At 39.9% G+C, this 12,329-nt stretch overlaps 1 long non-coding RNA gene across 1 annotated transcript in view; it reads right to left on the bottom strand.

Annotated features, from left to right (window-relative positions):
• Nucleotides 1–883: 883 nt before the first annotated feature.
• LOC116216300 overlaps nucleotides 884–12,329 on the bottom strand; it is a 46,694-nt gene continuing 35,248 nt past the window's right edge. The window contains exons 2-4 of the long non-coding RNA XR_004158805.1: nucleotides 6,313–6,428; nucleotides 3,408–3,434; nucleotides 884–3,304 (exon numbers count right to left, since the gene is read on the bottom strand). This is a non-coding gene — a long non-coding RNA (uncharacterized LOC116216300). The remainder of the gene's footprint in view (nucleotides 3,305–3,407; nucleotides 3,435–6,312; nucleotides 6,429–12,329) is intronic.

The raw sequence follows: 12,329 nt of genomic DNA, 5'->3' as shown, positions 1-12,329 counted from the left end.
AACATCAAGTCTGTAGGGAAAATTATTGTATCAACTTTAGTAAAAGCTGCTTATCAAGATGCTAGGTGCCTTAACAACATCAAAATTAAAATTCAAGGGAAAAAAAAGACAGCAAAAATAAGGGAAGTGCACCTCTTATTGAATACCTAACAGCAACTCAACAAAAGAAATAATAAAAATCAAAATCAAAGCCTCTTTACGGTCAGACTCTACTCTGGAAGCCACTTTGCTGGAAGATCTCACCTTTTCTCTAACATCAGTCATAAGCTTTCTGACGATGTGGCACAGCCACTGCTTTTTCAAAAAGAAGTGTGGCTCGTCAACCTGTTTCTGATCTCATCATAGACACAAGCTACCCATAATGTTGTTTATCTTCTGTAATTTGTCAGATCAGGATTTTCCCTCAAGTACTTTTAAATTAAGTATTGCTTCTACCCACAGTTAATTCAAAACAGCTAAAGGAAGCAGGAACAGGACAGTAAAGTATGCACTAACAGGTACTGGCCCAGGGAGAAAGTTTAGGGAAAGTTGAAGTTGAGAGAGTAACTATTTCTGTATAAATGGAAATCACCTACAGGCAATTTTGCTTGTTTTTAGAAGCCTGTTAACTCTGATATTTATGAAACTATTATGCTGTTCCTTTAGCAACAATCACAACAAATACTTCTTAAGGTGGTTGTGAAGCATGGGCATTTTTATCTAGAAAGATTTTTTAAAAGCAGTACAAAAATGAAATTTACTTCTTGCTGTAAGTATACCACCAAGGCAGCTGAAAGAGCAATCAAAGTTTGCTTCACATTTCAATCTATGTTTCCCAGAAACTCCTCACTAGGAAACTTTATTAAATTTAGTAAATAAATTTAATTAAGAAAGTGTTCTGTTTTCACTGTACTTCTCTTCCCCCATGTTTTCCTGGACGGCTGCTTTCATAACAGTTTCTTTGGTTTGCTTTGTTTCTATGCAACTTGAAGTCATAAAACGATTTTCAACTTGCATACATCAATAAAAAGCTCCAACTGAGCTATGCTGATGATCACTGCTTCAGAATCCAATCCCTCCTCCTTTTCCTGGACCACCAAAATCTGTGTGGTCAGCTTTGATGTTTCCTGTGGCATTCAGAAACCTACATTCTCTATATTGTTTAGATTAAGCTCCAAAAGAGGACCTCTCAATTTGTGAACGTAATTACAGATCCAGTTTCCACCCAATATTTTTGAATTAGACATTTGCTTTTGAATAAAAATACACTGGAACTTCAATACCCTACTGCAGTCATCTGCATACGTCATTATCCCTCTGCCTTCACTGCTCCTTTTACAGAAGTTTTATGGATACATGCTGCAAGGAGTTCTAGCAACACTAGCACAGATATTGTTGCAAAATGCAGTATAGGATAATTAATAATGAATACTGAAGCTATTGCCAAATCTAGTGGAAGGCTCTAAAAAGAAATCACGTTACGCTGATGCGTATTCCTGATTTCTGGGGGTGGGATGAAAAATTCTTTTCCAATTGCCTGGTAATAGGCAAAATTAAGCAGCTCTCCGGGGCTTTCACAGCCAAAAGTAACAGCCATACAGTCTGGTTCTTGCACTAAATGCCCACTTCAGATTATGGTGTTCACATGCATGATGAGGATTAGGGATTACTAACTGGAAAATGTTGGAATCCAGGAGTTAAAATGTTCAGTGTAGTAAAACACAGGTTTGCCTACATCAGACAGTAAGAAATGACACTTGTTATATCCTCTGTTTAAGGCTTAGTTTATGCTGTTAAAAAGCACTTCCGTTCTTCTTATAATTATTCTGAGCTAGAAGAGAGCAAAACGCACCTGAAGACCAAATGCAGGCAAAGATGGAAATCAGTAGGACATTTTGTAGAATGATCCTGAGCACAAGAGAAAAGGAGAGAGTTTTCTGAGGGCACTGCTGCCTGAACTGAGAGGCTTGGATTACCACAAAAGGAGCTGTTTCCTTTTGTCTATTTTCCTGCTTCATTCAGGGAAACAGGACTGCAGTTTAATCCCATTTTGATTACAAAGAATGTCCACAAAGACAGATCACTTCCTACCAATATTTTGACAGAAATAAACCATAGATCTCACACACTGGCCAACCACCGAGGCAAAAAGTTACATAACTCACTTCATGCATACTGAGAAGTACAGAAAAAAATCCAGCAAAATTCCTACAGACATCAGGCTCTTCTCATTCAGAATTTTGTAATCTAGGGTTTTAACTTTAAGTAAAATATAGTATTAATATAAGGAGGGGAGAGTATGTCAAAACAGATTGATGAAACTGAAAAAAAAGTGTGAAGAAGAATGGAAAAAGTGACCTAGTTCTCCCAATTCCCAAATTCCTGTGTTATCTTGTGTGAACCACTGAAACCCTATGCTCTCAGCACTCGGGTTCACCTGCCCTGAAATCATCACCTAAGGCTTGACTCTGTCCTTCCCTGTTCCTCAGACCTTTGGAACACTATGTGCTGTGTGCTCTGATGTTGCGTGAAACTATCTGATTCAATGTGAATACAAGCCAGAGATCTTGAGGTTCTTAACCTCAAAAGGATTTCTTACACATTTTCCCACATTCATTAATTTCTGACACCTCAGGATGTTGAAAGGAATAAGACAGTGTGCATACAGAAAGATCTCCCTTGCTCAAGCAACACAGTGGAGCAAAACAAAGAGCTGATACTGTACCTTCACTCACACAGGTTAAAAAAAAAGCCTTTCCTAATGTTTATTTTTCCATAACAGAATTTCATGGGAAGGTCTGAAAGCGTCTCTTGTAATTCCCTTTCAGAACAGAGAAATAAATAGAAGCTGCAGACTTTTCCAGAAAAAGGAAATCTGGCTCTTGTCTAGCTCAAGTTACTGCCAACTTCAACCCACTTGAACAAAAAACCTGGCAGGAAAAAAGAAAAGGTCTCTGGTGTACTTTAAAATTTCAGCCTAACGAAGTATTTGCTTATATATTGTAACTACTGAGAAAGGCAGAATTGATTTCAACTTGTTTTCTCAAATAATATTCAGTTATTGGCAGCAGGCTGCTTAATGCAGTTGGGTTGAACGCTGGAAAATAAGGGGCTGGTAAGAAGTGCAGTTGTAATGCAAGAAAAAATGCATTTCTCAGCTCTTGTTCTTGCTTATATCTTGTTGTCACAGCCTCACACGCTGTGAGCTGGCAAGTCCAGGCCCGGCATTGTGTCACTGCAGTCAGCTGGACATCTGTGACAGCTGGTTTTCCACAGTGGCCCATTTATCTCTGAGATGCGTGGCTCCGAGAGGCCAGACTTCGTCCTTGTAAGTGGAACAAGAGAGACATCCAGTGGCTGGATCGTGTAAGTGCATTTTTAACCTAACGAGACAAACTCCAGTATTCTAACATATCCCATGCTCTTACCTGTATAAGAAGCCATCCATATGCCATCTGTGAGAGAAAGAGAATCATAGGAAAACTATTCTTCTGGCTGAAGAACTGCTGCTGCCTCTGCTGGGTATTCGTCCTGCCACCTGCAGACATTCTCTGTGCATGCTGGGTCTATGTGTGGTTCTCGCTTTCTCTCATAAGCTTAACTTCATTATTTTGATTCTCAATCGATGGAATTGTTCTTAAATTCCATGGAGCTATAGCAATTTCTGTCAACCTAGAATCTCATTCTAAACATCTCATCGTTCTTATGGGTGCTTTTCACATCTACCATCTTTCATTCAAATATTTTCTCCAATTCTGAACTACTTACTTTTATCTGTACAGTAAATTGATTTCCTAGTCATTACTGATACCAGAGAATTCCAGAGAATCAATGGGGTAAATCTTGGTATTAAGTGGCTTGATCTTCATGTAATAACAAGAAGATTCTACATTTACCACTATAAATTAGTGGTATCTACAGCATTTGCAATTAAAAAAATCCTTATAATTACTGTCCCATCCAAACTATATCCTATATACAAAAATACAGCTTCTTTGGAAACATACTAGCACAAGAGCACTTAAAAACTCAAAAACTCGAAGACAGAATGAATAAATAGAGGAAAAGCAGAAATAAAGTTTTGGACAAATTATTAGCAATAGTAATTTAGAAGTAATTTATTTGCTAAAAGCAACTGACATATATTAATAATTATTAAAGGGCTTGACCTTTACAAACTCGAAAAATGTATACCAATAAAATCTGCTAAGAGAGTAAGGAATGGATTAATTCTCCAAAATGTAATGAAGAAGTGAATGCAGGCAATTGCTGACTTCACTAACAACAGTGTAGAATGAGGAGATGTGGTTACAATTGATGGCTCTGAGCAAATATCCCTGTTTTTGGAAAGAAAACTGTATGCAGCCTGTGAAGTACAGAGCGATCACGTAATGTGATGTCACAGATTAGTAAGGTGTGCTGCTTGTTACTTAGGAAAAAACTGACATACTCAATGTGAGAAGAAATTAGGTTCCTTTCTTACCATATACATACACAGAAAAATGCATCGCACACAAGCTAAACATATCAAGCTGCAATAGAGTTATTCCTAATATATAAAAACACAGAAGGAGATATTTCACTCTACTGTGCGTTACCTTGCAAGGTTTTTCAACCGTGCTCCTGTTGCTATTATTACTACTACTACAAAAACAATACAGAAATGTCCACAAGGCACTTCTTACTGCTGCCTAGTAAAAATTCCTTGGTGTAATTTTCATATCAACACTCATTCTGTGCTTGAATGAAATAAAACATTTCTTAACTATCAAATATCCAACGGGCTTGATTTTAATAGAATCTACTTTGAGGCCTTAAATCAATATATTCCTAGACCTGAGAGTGACTAAAAAAATCAGAGCAAGTATTTTTCCCTTGGGATTTTAAACCATATTTGATGTAATTGGAAAGCCAAGCAGACTCTGCTGAAGCAACGGAGCTATAATCAGCAGAAATTGAAAGCTGAAGTCAGAATCTCATGTTCTGAACATCAAGTGCACTCTCTCTAATAATCTTTGGACAAAGTCTTTTATTATTTCATCAAAACACTGCTTTCATTCTTGTGTTTTTAAAGGAGGCAGAATAGGTAACATTTGGAGAACTATTAGATATGCAGTATAACTACTCTTTTAATCTGAAACCTTTTTTAAATAAAGGACGCATCCTGGAACTGCTGTGAGGCAGAGCTATTCACATCCCCAGTTGTAGGGATCTGACCTGGTACCCACGTGGCATCCCACATCAGCAACCCCTGCAGGCAATTCAGAACACCCACCTGAGGAGCTTACGCCCTCCCTGCTGACTATGCAATGTGGGCCGCTGGACTTCATTATCATGTAACACGTTTGTAAGCGATCAAACATCGCTGCCTGTGGTGAGCACTATTCACAATTCACTTATACAGGTGGAGGCCCATGGCTCTGATTGGGGCTGTACAGTGTTCTGATTTCAAGCCCCATCAACAGAGAGGAATCAGCAAGTCTCATGCCTTGACCAGCCTGGGGAGGGATTTGGCATTTAACTAATGTTGTTAGCTAATTCCAGGTCCTTGTATGGTGGTGGACCACCAGTGTCTGAAAAACCTGTACACCAGAAAGCTGTGATGCACCCAAAGCAACCCACCTAAGCAAACAGCAATTTAGTATGTTACTTCCATTACTCCTATTTCCTCTGCTTTTGTAGCACTATGTTGTGACACGTCAAGCTGCAGCCCACCTAGCACAAAGGCTAATTAGCTTTGAGCAGTGTTAAATTAACTGCCCAGCTGCCTCAACTCAGAACAACCTAGCTCAAGGACCTGTCCATCTGTCAAGTCTAGAATAGCGGTATCAGAAAACAGAGACAAAAACACTCGCTTCAAAGCATTTAAAGGCAAATCCCAGTCTTCTTTCCCATTCATAAAAGCAAGCTACGTTACTGGCAGTCAGGCATTAGGAGATAACAGTTCTCCATTTTATTACCCGTGCTGTTATACGCTAGAATAGCTCTGTAGCAACAAACTGGCCTAGTTGGGCAACAATTCAGTAATGCACAAAGCTGTGGAAGGGCACCTACATAAAGACCATGCAGTTCAGAATTTGCCTGCCTAGGGGCAGTTTTGTCTACAGGAAGATTCTAGGTCAGGTAAGTGAAGGGCAAATGGCAACTGCATTCCCACCAATCTGTCTTGATGGCCACTGGCAATTTGTGATCAAGTTTAAAAAGTCAAAACTGGATTGCTCTGAGATTGCAGTTAGCAGTGTAACTGCACAACCCAACCAGAATGCTGATTTTTCCATTATACAACGACACCGTGTGATCAGTCTTGGACTCATGAAAATCATTAATTCTTACCTAATCGCTGTACTCTGGAGATGAAAAGTCCTTCAGATTTCTGCCACACTGGGAGGAAAAAGTGATGCTGGCTTATTCTTGCAGAAGAGTGCATAAAAATCCAAGTGAATTTTCTCCTATTAGAAGAAATGTTAATTATCAACATGGTAATTCATGGAATTTTCACCTAGTTCTGTACATTATCATTACTTTTTAGGTCAGGTTTTGTTCCTTTTTTTTTTTAATTTAAAGGTTAAATCAGCAATTAAACACGTAATCAATGTAATCAATGATTTATTAATGTAGGTCCAAATGTATTTACAAAACATTCTAATATATGTATAGGAAAAGTAAAGTAAATTTGAAATCACTTCTAGTGTTGTATTTTTTCCCCTTAGCTTCCAAATTGCTTTGAAGTCTGTTATCATAGGTAGTAATTCACTGAGGGAAAAGTTACAATCCTGTGGTATTTACGTAAGGTAAGAACTCACCCTGATTTAATGCAAACATCTAGAAATACCATCTCTGAGACAGGATTCTCTAACAAGTGGCAATACGGTACTGTTTTCTACATTGCAAATTCTTTGCATTTAGGAACTTGATTTCATCAATGGCCCACAGACACCACGATGAAAAACCTATTACTGTCACTCCCCTCTCAATACAGAAAACAGTAGGGAAAAATGACATTGAAAGTTTCGCCAAAACTTCATATAGTTGAAAAGGAGCAATAACTCAAATCTCTTGACTTAGAATCACAGAACAATTTGGATTGGAAGGGACTTTAAAGCCCATCCAGTCCCAACCCCAGCCGTAGGCAGGGCTGCCTCCCAGCAGTACAGCTGCCCAGGGCCCCATCCAACCTGGCCTTGAGTGCCTGCAGGGATGAGGCACCACAGCTTCTCTGGGCAGCTGTGCCAATACCCCACCACCCTGCATGAAGAATTTATTTTTAATATCTAAAATCTAACTTGATGTTTTGTGCTTTTCCAACAAATGTTCTTCACGTGCTAGTTCAAGAAACAGCACAGAAGAATGGCTGAGGCAGAGAAACAAAACTTAAAACTAAACCTGAAACCCAATTACGTTAGCAAAGTACCACTATCACAGTTAAAATCAATTTTGTTACAAAGTTCCTCTGATAGAAACTTCTTCCTAAATGCTCGCTGTGATTAAGCAACCTTCTCAAGGCGAGTTGGCTCTTCTGGAATAGCATTAACGTGTAACAAATATAGAGAAAGAAGTGTCAGAAATCTGCCAGCTTCTGATACGAGCTAGCAAGCTGAGCGTTTTACCACTAGAGGACAGTATAATGTAGCCAACTGGAAATGCAGCAGTGGGCTGAGAAGACTCAGGGCAGCAGCGCTGCTGAGAAATAGGACAATCTGTAAGAAGAGGACTGTGTGGTAAAATTAAAAGAAAAAAAATGGCACACTTGTTTTACTGGGGCTTGGTCTCTTTCAAGGGACCCAGGCACAATTCTGATTCCATTTATATTTCTGAATCACGGCATCAACTTCAGTGTAAAAGTTCCTGCCAATTTCTGATGCGGAGATGACCTGCTTTCCCCCCCAGGGCCCAGGTGAAGAGAGCTCTGCAATCCCAGCAAGTGGTTTAGCGGGAAACCCTGAGGACCTCTGCAATGGCAGACAGGATGAACAGGACTGGAATGAGAGATGTGATACGAGTGAGTGTTACCTCAGATGTGAAAAAAAAGATGCAGCTGGACATATAGGAGAATTTGGTTGTCTCTCATTAACTATTTTTAAGGACCAAATTAGCCCAAATTAATAAAAATACGTACCATAGAGGTATAACATAAACATGTAAAAATAAGCAAATAAAGTTTATAGAAGGAATAGTCCCATGCTAAGATGTGTATGACAGGCAATGGGCCTGAAGCAAGGAGAGTTATTGAACTATTCCGAGCTCTGGCGGAGATCAAGCTACTTGGTCAATCTGTTCATCTATGTCTATTTTTCTGTACAAGAAATGACGAAGTGCTTAAGTCACTGTGAGAACTGTAAGTAGAAAGTACTCGATAAAGATCAAAATCTTCCAGCATTACACCTCAAAAAAGTAAGGCAAGGAATGTCTTTACCCGAGGGAACTACAGCTCTGGGAAAGTTGTGAGACAAACAGGAAAGCAGTGAATAGGCTGTCTCACAGCTGTCAAAGCGCACAAGTGCTTTGACAAGTGATTTACAGTACAAGAAATAGCAGATTTGAGGAAATACCTAGAAGGGATTTACATCTGTGCAGCACAAAGGGCCATTAGCAGCATCTCCTCTTGCAACAATGCCAGGGCACAATGAGGAAAAGGACAAGATGACTGCACTGAGGAACAACAGCATCATACTGAACATTTCAGTGTGGGTTTGGGTTTTTTATTTCCTCCTTTCTGTGAATTAATTTACATCCACTTCAATTTAGAACAGAACTCCAGAACAGAACAGAATTTAGAGGCAATGAGATTTCTGTTTAGTCCTCTACAGAAAAGAATGGAGGTTCACAGGCACTCAGATCCAGGTCTCTGTTCCGAGCAAAAGTGACCACATGTAACCCAGCAATTCCTAGGGAACTCAGTTACACCCTCTTTCTGGCTGCTCTGTACCAAAACAAGGTGTATTTTCACAAACATCTCTTTCAGCAACAGTACTGGATTTAACACCTTGTTCCCTCCAGCTTATTCCCACCTTTCACCACAGCCTTACTTATGCCAGGATAGCTGCTGGTAAAGGCACAGTGAGGAAAATAACCCCTCAGTAAGTAGATGAATGAATAAATTCGAGTTGAATTCGTTTCTCAGTCTAAATCACTGTGCAGTCACACAAACTGGGACAAAACAACATGCAGGTAAGGGTGGGAAGCAAGCAGGAAGGACCATCTAGTGGATGGCACTACTGTGAGAAGGAACTATTTGTGAATCTGCACCCCAAGGGGAAGCTGAACACGATCTTTAATCACTGCCAGTGCACATTTAAACTTTGACACTATCTCAATTGTTCAGCTCTTATCACTTTTACCTGAGCACCTAGATAAAACTTAGAGTTCTGGAGGTCTTTCCAGTTAGAAGACATCAGCATAGATTTTTAATTAAACGTAGTAACCTGTTTACTACTACCAGTTTCACAAATAATAATTAGCTTTTACTACCAGTGTCAGTGAGTACTGTTAATCGATCATTATCCCACCCCCATGCTCACCTTGCTCACTGGCCTTGCCTCACCAGCTGCAGCACACCGCAGGGACATTTGGCTCAGCCTCTGCCACAGCTGGGGAACAGAATGGGGTGGCCAGGCAAGGAGCGCAAAACTTTCCCCACAACTCTGTTGCTAGGAGCACAGAAACCTCCTCCATTGATGCCAGGTTGGCTTTGGGAGACTTCTAACTCTTGTTTGCAGGCTGTGCTCCTGCTCCTCATCACAGCTTTGGTCTCTCAGCTGTGCCAAAGGCAGGCACTCAACTTGCAGTCTAGCCGAAGGGCTAGAAACCTCCCACAGAGAGAAGGCAGGAACTAGACCTGACTTTACACTTTGTTTGTTTTTCTTCTTTTCCCTCCAATTTATTTATCAGCTATACTCTGGAGATAAAACTAACAACTCGTTTTACAGAGCTTGATACTTTCCAGCTGTGCAGGAACCAAACAAATGAGACGGCTTACAAGAGCCCCCAACTGGTAAAGTAGGATACAGCCTTACACTCTCACTCAGCTTTTCTCTATGCTTATCCAAGATAAACTTCCTACTTTCTCTGTGTTTCTTGTTTTAGCTCCCAAACTCAGCTGCATACATTTCCCTGTCCTCACAACTATTTAGTATTGTCCATTATTCCAAGTGCTCAAGAACTCTGTGTGTATTTTTGTTTCCAGATTGGTGATGTGCAAGTCTCACTCAGAGTACAATTTCTGTAACATAAGATTACATAAAATAAAGTGTATCAGTAAAACTTCCTGATTTCTGCAAAGCTCACCTGAACAGTTAATAACACACAAACACATGAATGCAGCTGAATCTTCCCCTTGCGTACGTATGAAACAAACAGCTTAACTCAATCACAGGAGGAGAATTTATGCCAATAATTGTAAAGACAAATTGAAGGGGAATTAATAGTCCTTTTTTTTCCTCCTTAAATATTGTAAATCTGCATCTCAGCAAGAAGCAAGCACTGTGCCTATTAGGAAGGGACAAAACCACTTTCAAGACTGACTATTGTATAATGTCTGCATATTCAATGGCACATAACTGTAGACACTTTACAGAGGCATTCTCTCTCTTACCACTATTGTCATTCGTATTTCAGATAAAGTTTTAAAACATTCTTTTATCTGTAGAAAATATAGGAATTGATCTGCAAGAATGAAGCAATACTCAGCAGTCATGTTGTGGGGTAATTCCAAAGATGTAAACTACAAAACGTATGAAATCCATTCAGTTCCATATATATTGATCTCACATTATCTGAAGAAGAAAGGCTGGAAAACAGATTTCTTCCATCTTGAAAAACACCTTCAAGATGGCGTTATAAGAACAAAGTTATGATGCCGAAGTTAAACTGAGCCCTTGTGTCCAACAGTGCTTCCATTTGTTCAACTCTGTTTATTTTCACTACTGAGCACATCAGACTGGCATTCCACTTGTAGGTGTAGCAAGAGAACTCAAACTCCCTTAGCACAATGCACAACTTTCAAGCCTGGATGCCAGCATTAAGGCAGCTAAAGGTCAGAGGACCTGTAATTATACTTGTCATTAGAAGAAACCCGAGGTGCCTCAGTCCAGAAATGCATCAATGAAATTGGCTAGCTTTTGTTGTTAACTATCATAGAGAAGTTTAGTGTTACCCTTCCTTGGTAGGCTTTGGTTTCCAAGTTCTTTTAAGTAAAATAACAGATGTTGCTAATAGGACCGTCTCTCTCTCCTTCACTCCCAACTGCAGTACCCAGATGTATGATGGTTTATGCCTGTGGAGTGCCCTTGCTAGGTCACAGATTTGCTGGGGGTGCATTTCCAAGTGTTAAAGGTTTGGTCTACATGATTTATGAGAAAGTTGTTGGCTGTCTCAAATACCAAGCAGAACCTCTAGCAGATGAAGATCACACTGTCATCAGTATTGATATCTCAAGATTGTCTGCTCTAGTTGAAGTTACAGGGAATTCTCTAGCTTTAATGTTCTGTTAGCTCAGCCAGAATGTTTGGTAACAATGAACTAAATGCCCAAATTGGCCTATGTTGCTTTTTCAGCCCTAGAAGGTGCATTTTCAAGTGAGAACTGAGATGCTGACATGTCAGCATGACGAAAGCCTGCAGCATAACAGAACGTGTTGTATCTGCTCTGGGGGAAAAAGAAAGCATCACTTCCCTGAACTGCTAACGTGATACCACAAGCACGACATCGTCTACTTTTTGGGGGAAGAGCACAGAAAAGGTCCCTAATTACTATGCCATGTTCCTCATAATGTCAAGTGACCTATCACACTGTGGTGAAGCATGTGAGGTTGGTTAAATGCCTCTATGTTATGCAATATGGCGGCCTTGGAGAACAAGAAATGTTAGCCAAATGACTAAGCAGAATGCAGCATGCACAAATATGTCAGCTGGAAAAAAAAAACAAAACCAAACCAAACCAGACTCTTGCACCATCCCCATCACAATTTTTGGTGACTTATTTTGCTTCAGAATTTTACCTGGGATGTTTTTCCCTGCCTGCCCTCCCCAAACTCCAGCTGTGGCAGTTTTGACAAACCTAGTGCCAGTAACAAAAAAGCATGAGAGAAGCTGATGCTCTGACTCTTGCGGGTTGTCACAAAGACCCTGTTCCCAACTCCATTTTACATATTTTAATGTGAGTCTGGGGAAGTATGATGTTCTGAAACTATGACATTTGAACACAGTCATGGAAATCTGGAAAGGCAACATGTTCTCCATCCTGTGACAAGAAAGCGATGAGCATGCTCCCTGCATTCTATTTTTTGCCAAGCAAATCTCTCTTCATCTCAATCCCATCTCAGAGGTTCTGGGGATATGGCCTAAGTTAGCACT

The sequence above is a fragment of the Meleagris gallopavo genome, chromosome 2 (genome assembly GCF_000146605.3).
Source record: "Meleagris gallopavo isolate NT-WF06-2002-E0010 breed Aviagen turkey brand Nicholas breeding stock chromosome 2, Turkey_5.1, whole genome shotgun sequence".
Taxonomy (NCBI): Eukaryota; Metazoa; Chordata; class Aves; order Galliformes; family Phasianidae; genus Meleagris; species Meleagris gallopavo.
This window is presented reverse-complemented; position numbering and strand designations above follow the sequence as displayed.